At 40.5% G+C, this 6,000-nt stretch overlaps 1 protein-coding gene across 3 annotated transcripts in view; it reads left to right on the top strand.

Annotated features, from left to right (window-relative positions):
• The window catches only part of FRMPD4 (FERM and PDZ domain containing 4), an 881,789-nt gene that overhangs the window by 852,891 nt on the left and 22,898 nt on the right, over positions 1-6,000 (top strand). The window lies entirely within an intron of this gene.

Raw genomic sequence — 6,000 nt, 5'->3', positions numbered from 1 at the left:
TTTTTTTAAGACAGAGTTTCGCTCTTGTTGCCCAGGCTGGAGTGCAATGGCACGATCTTGGCTCACCGCAACCTCTGTCTTCTGGATTCAAGAGATTCTACTGCCTTAGCCTCCCAAGTAGCTGGGATTACAAGCATGCGTCACTACACCAGGCTAATTTTGTATTTTTAGTAGATACACGGTTTCTCCATGTTGGTCAGGTTGGTCTCGAACTCCCAGCCTCAGGTGATCTGCCCACCATGGTCTCCCAAAGTGCTGGGATTACAGGCGTGAGCCACCACGCCTGGCCCTAATTGATTGTTCTTATCTGAATCCATTATTATTGTAGTTGAAAATGATGATTTTTCTAATTTCATTATTGCGTCTGCATTTATTAATTGGTATGAGAGTTTTCCCTTCTCCTTTATTACTTATTTATTCATTCATTTGATGCTTAGATTATTCTGAAAATTGTGATATTCATTTTACTGAACTGTTAATTTCAAGGTGGTAAAACTTGAAGAGAAGAGTCTTTTCCAGACTAATATCTGATTCTGGGCTATAATTCCCCAAAAATGAAAGTTTCCAGGAATGAGTATCTGGTGTAGTTTGTCCCAAAGGGAATTTATCCAAGTTGATATTTATGAGGTGTTCCTATATTTTACTGTAACTGCTTCCTATTACTCTCACTTAAATTTCCAATATAATCACATTAAACCAACTTACCTAATCCTTAGACAGCTTAGACATCTAGCAATAGAACTAACTACTCGAAGAGGTTGCAAACCTAAACATAACCTCCCCCTCCTCACTGCCAGAAAGAGAAAAAACAAAAGCGAAGCAAAAAAAAAAAGAAGAAGAAGACATTCTGTCTTTGAGACTATCTGTATAAGGCAAAGACTGCTGGAGCCATATATAAAATATATAAAGCAAAAAAGTAAGAAAAATACAATAAAAAGAAACATTTGTTAACTCTAGGTAGTTAATAACACTGATGTTTGCTTTACTATTTTCAATACTTTCTTGTATATTTCAAAACATTTGTAATCTTCAAAATATGGGTAGAAAAAAATGTGGGTGGAAGATGGAAGAGAGACTAGACAAGGTAGGTACCAGAGGTTAAGAATGGTGACATAAATGAAAATGGCAATAAGCCCTGAAGATCACAGGTTAAGTCAGACAGGAAAGACACAGAACATACAAGAATGTTCTAGCAGATGGGGGCACTCAGGGTGAGGCCAGTCAAACCTTCCCCACCTTCCAAAGTGGCCTTTGGAAGACTGTGGTATTTACAGCTCAGTGGGATGATTAATGTTCATGAAAGATAATCCTACATCACTGGGAAAAGTCAAGTCCTGTTCAGTGAAACCTGTTGACCAAGTAAAGAAATGTGTAGTGTGCTTTAAAATGTTTACCACCCCGAACAACGAAACTGCCACGTTTTGGGTTTTTTAAATGTTAAGCTTTGATCACCTGGACCCCTCACTTGTCCACAATTTCTCCTTGTCCCCAGCAGGCATGACTGCATGAAACGGAGCCTGATTCTCAGCTGATCTGTTACTGTGTCTTCCCCATGTCCCTGCTGAGAACCAACCCAGGGCTTTGCCACTGCAGCTCAGATCATGTGCTACATTGTTAGTTGCAAATAAATAGTTACAGGTGCTGGTCAGTAGTCGCTGTAGACAGTGAATGCATTCAGTGGTTGTTCTCTATAATTACACTCACCCCATTCACAAAAGGGTGCTTTAAAACTATTTTACTCTGCTTCCATTTAAACATCACAAGTCCATTGCATTTATAAAAAAACAATATGGTTGCATTTGTCTTGGGGAGAGGAGACCTCTTAAGTAGACAAGGAGTACAGCTAAATCCAGTTCTGTTTAAGGTGTGTTTGCACAAATCTAATGCAGTTTAGGGAGATCTTTCTTATTCAACAGACACATGTTTTTTATACATGTGAGACTGTCCTCAGAACAGGAAAATGTGTCTGGAAATCTTGCCCAGGAACTAAAAGAAAAAGACTGAGGATGTTTCTGCTTTCTTGCCTTCGGTGTAGAATAGACAGTGAATTAGCCACCTCTTCAAGGTGTAGCCAGAGGGGGAGAAATGGAAAAACAGGTATCGTAGGCAATAAAGACCAAAATAAAGAAACTGTCATATATCCTCCGCTGAAACAGGAGATGAGAATGTCTTTGCCTCAGACCCTCTTCTTTGAAATGCCTTGTATCACAGAATGCGTGCTAACGTAAGTCTAAAATAACATCTAATATAAGTCAACAGATCTGCAAATGGTGTCTGGGTGCCCATGTTGATTTCAAGATACTAAAAAGATGCAATAAAACAAGCCTAGAGAACAAAAGAGTAAGCAGGAGCAACATGTATCACTTTACAAAGATAAAATCAATTTAACTTAGTGGGCTTCTAATGAGGACAGCAGCCATTGACTAGATGAATCATGACGATGAAAACAGAAGTTGCAATACTAGTATCTATTAATCTCCTAGTTCTTAACGGTCCATGACATATTTTACGGATTTTAGCATATATATTAACAATAAATGCTAATAGTACAGATTGTTCAAATTTATCATTACAATGGGCTATACTGACATTTACCTGTCCACTATCTGTTAAGATTGTTATGTCAATTAGCAAATGAGTAAGACCTAAGAGGCTCCAAAATGTTTTCAAATACTATAGTATTATTGGTTTCCTTTTTAAGGTCTAACATGTTAGTTATAAATGAACATTTTGGAAGCCTCAAGTGGAGCCTTTTGGGACCTCTATTTAGCAAAACAGATACTACCCATTTGCTTGTATAACTGTATTTTAAGTAATATAGTTGAGAGTAATAAAAGCAAGATTAGTACCAAATATATATATATATATATATTCCAAATTTCACACTCATTCTCCAGGATCAGTCTGAACTAATTATATAATATAATTAAGTGACTAATCACCTTGTCAAAAAATTCATCTAGAAGTCTAGTTAAATACAGGGTAAAGCAGTGATGAGAAATATGGTCCCAGCTATGACTCTTAGGAGAAGTAATAGTGATGGCTCATCTTTATCAAGTATCTTCCATTTCATGAAACATATTTACAGGTATCATGGCAACCTTGCGAGTTCATTGCTAACTCTCAAGTTAGTTGTTTTTGAGATTTAACCCACTTTTCCAATAAGGAAACTGAGGCTCAAGAGAGACGAAATGCCATGTTCAAGGTCATTTTATTAGAAGCTGACAGAACCTAGAATCAAACCTGGGGCTTTTGTCTCTAAATTATATGCCCAAATCCTCTTTCAATCCATCATGGTGTAGCAGTCATTGAAGAAAATCATTTCTCAAAAAATTGATTCCTCACTGTGCCAATGGTTTTCTCACCCCATCCTTTATGGGACTCTATAAAATGACCCTATCTGTACTCTTAACCCCTTGGAGCCCATGTGGACAACCCTGAGTACTTGGAAATAACTGGTAAACCCAAGACTAGCAAAACAAAATGGCAGCCTGTAATTGCTCTCAGAGGCTGCCTTAAATCAGACCACCCTATCTCCTGTGTCTGGACAGACCCACTTCTGACAAGGGGTGCTGTGCAATCCAAATAGGTTTAAGATTTTAAGGAGAAGCAAAGGTGGAAGGTCATATTAGGGATGAAGAGGGAAGAGAATGTGACTTCACTCTTAGCAGTGAAGTGATGGATTGAGAGACATGCACCCATGTGGATACAGAGCATGCACGCACGGCATAGCACCGGTGCAGCACGGGTGAGTGTGCACAGTGTAGATATTGTATGCAGAAGCCATCTGGGGGTACATGTTCCTATTTTAGTCAAATCAATATAGGAAGCAGTTATAAACATGCTTCTCTTGAAAAGGAGGCAAGTAAATCTTGATATCGTTTTTCATTTGAGGCCAAGGGCCCCCTGAAGTTTCACTAAAAAATCAAGTTGAAAAAGACAAATGAATTAGAGAAAAGGGAGCCTTCAGAACGAAGTCCCAAAGATACAAGGGAAATTGTTCCATTTTTATGCTAATGTTCCACAAAGTATGGACAGCTGTGTAGAAATAGGATTGGACAAAAAGGGCCTGACCTAATGCTAATGGACTGAAGGAAGAAACCTAGCAAGGCCTAGATTCTTCTTGGCCTCTGAGCAGCATTCCTTCCTTCTGGGTGTGGGGCAGGACCCTTTCTGGAATGGGAGTCTTATGACCTACAATCAAACCACGTTGGTCAGATAATTTCTTTATGGCCAGTTTTTACACAGATAGGGCAGAGGGACAATTAGAGTCATATTTTTAGGTTTTATGGCTGGCTTTGGGGAAAGGGAGTTCTAGTTTCTATGACCCACCTTGGAGAAGAGGGATTCTAGTTTCTATGGCTAGCCTCTAGGGAGAATAGAAATAAAAAACAGGAGGGCAGGAGAAGGTCAAATAAAAACTTTTGTTTCTGAGGCCTTCATTTTGGGGTATTGTTTTTTGAGCTCCAACAGAATCTTCTTGAGGCAAGCCAAAGAATAAAGAAAGAAGGAAATAAGAAAGGAGCTAAATACCGTATTTTCTAGCCCAGGAATCGTTTCCCATAACAAAAGTAAGTGAACACACGTGTAGAATATGCCTAAGCAATGCAGCACTTTCCAGCAGCACTTAGCTCACCGCCTTGTATCTAAGCAGTAAGTGAGGATACTACTCCAAAGCCAACCTCTGTTCCCAAGTGGCACTTTACACTTGATGACACACTCTCAGCCACTCTTCAGCTTGATCCCCACAACAAACACTGTGAGATAGGTGGTCTTATTCTACAGATGAACAAACTAAGACTGAAAGAGGAGGAATGACTCCCAGAAAGCCAGGCACTTGGAAAAGCAGGGCAGTCGCCCCTGAAGTGAACGGAGGAGTTCAATAGCTCCCCTTATCCAGTGTACCAATGTGCTGTGATAAGGCACTTGATGTGTATCTCATCTAATCCTCCAGCCACTCCAGTGAGATAGTTAATATGAATCCCCTTTGCACAGATGAGTAAATTGAGGCTGCAATAGTTAAAGTGAATGGTCTAAAACTACCTACACAGGTAGCCATTGGGAAAGCCAGAACGCCAGAGCAGGTAGGTATCAGTCCCAAGCCACTGTGCTCAATCGCCTTGCTAATTCTGCCTCCCTGCGGCTGCTGTGGCTGATAATGAGGAGGAAAATGATGTTGGTGGTGACAGTAGTAAACATGTAAGAGGGCTTACACCCTACCAAGTACAGTTCTAAGAGCTTTAGGGGTTTTGTTTGGGATTTTTTTTTTTTTTTGACAAGATCTTGCTCTTTCACCAAGGCTGGAATGCAGTGGTGTGATCAAGGCTCACTGCAGCCACAAACTCTTGGCCTCAAGCGATCCTCCTGCTTCAGCCTCCCAAGTAGCTGGGACTACAGGCACACACCACCATGCCCAGCTAATTTTTGTACTTTTTGTAGAGACAGGATTTCGCCATGTTGCCCAGGCTGGTCTTGATCCAGGGCTCACGTAATCCACCTGCCTCAGCCTCCTAAAGTGCTGGGATTCTAAGGACTCTTCGTGGTTCACTCATTTAATCGTCACCACAACCCAGTGAACAGGGAGCAGTATTATCCCCAATTTACAGAAGAGAAAACTGAGGCACAGACAATTAAGAAGGTGCCCAAGTTTGTGCCCCCAGTGAAGTGGAGAAACAAGTTTCAAGCCTAAGATTCCAATTCAGGCAGCCTAACTCCAGAAGCCACATTATGCTATCAATGCTTTATGCATTCAGCTGCGGCACCTGTGTTTGGAAATTTCACACCTAAATTCCTAATTGTTTTTACAAAAAGCTAAATATTTAAATAGCAGCTCGTCGATGAATGCTAAATGTTTTGTGCGGTCTCTGTGTTTGCGCGTGCAATTAAATACTGACTCGTTTCCAAGCAGCACGATGGAGATGTTTCCACATTTAGCCTCCCTGCCTGGGAAGTGAAGGTTGAAACACTCTGGGGAAATGTATGTCACCTGTTCTCTAAGTC

The sequence above is a fragment of the Colobus angolensis genome, unplaced genomic scaffold, assembly GCF_000951035.1.
Source record: "Colobus angolensis palliatus isolate OR3802 unplaced genomic scaffold, Cang.pa_1.0 Scaffold310, whole genome shotgun sequence".
Lineage (NCBI taxonomy): Eukaryota > Metazoa > Chordata > Mammalia > Primates > Cercopithecidae > Colobus > Colobus angolensis.
This window is presented reverse-complemented; position numbering and strand designations above follow the sequence as displayed.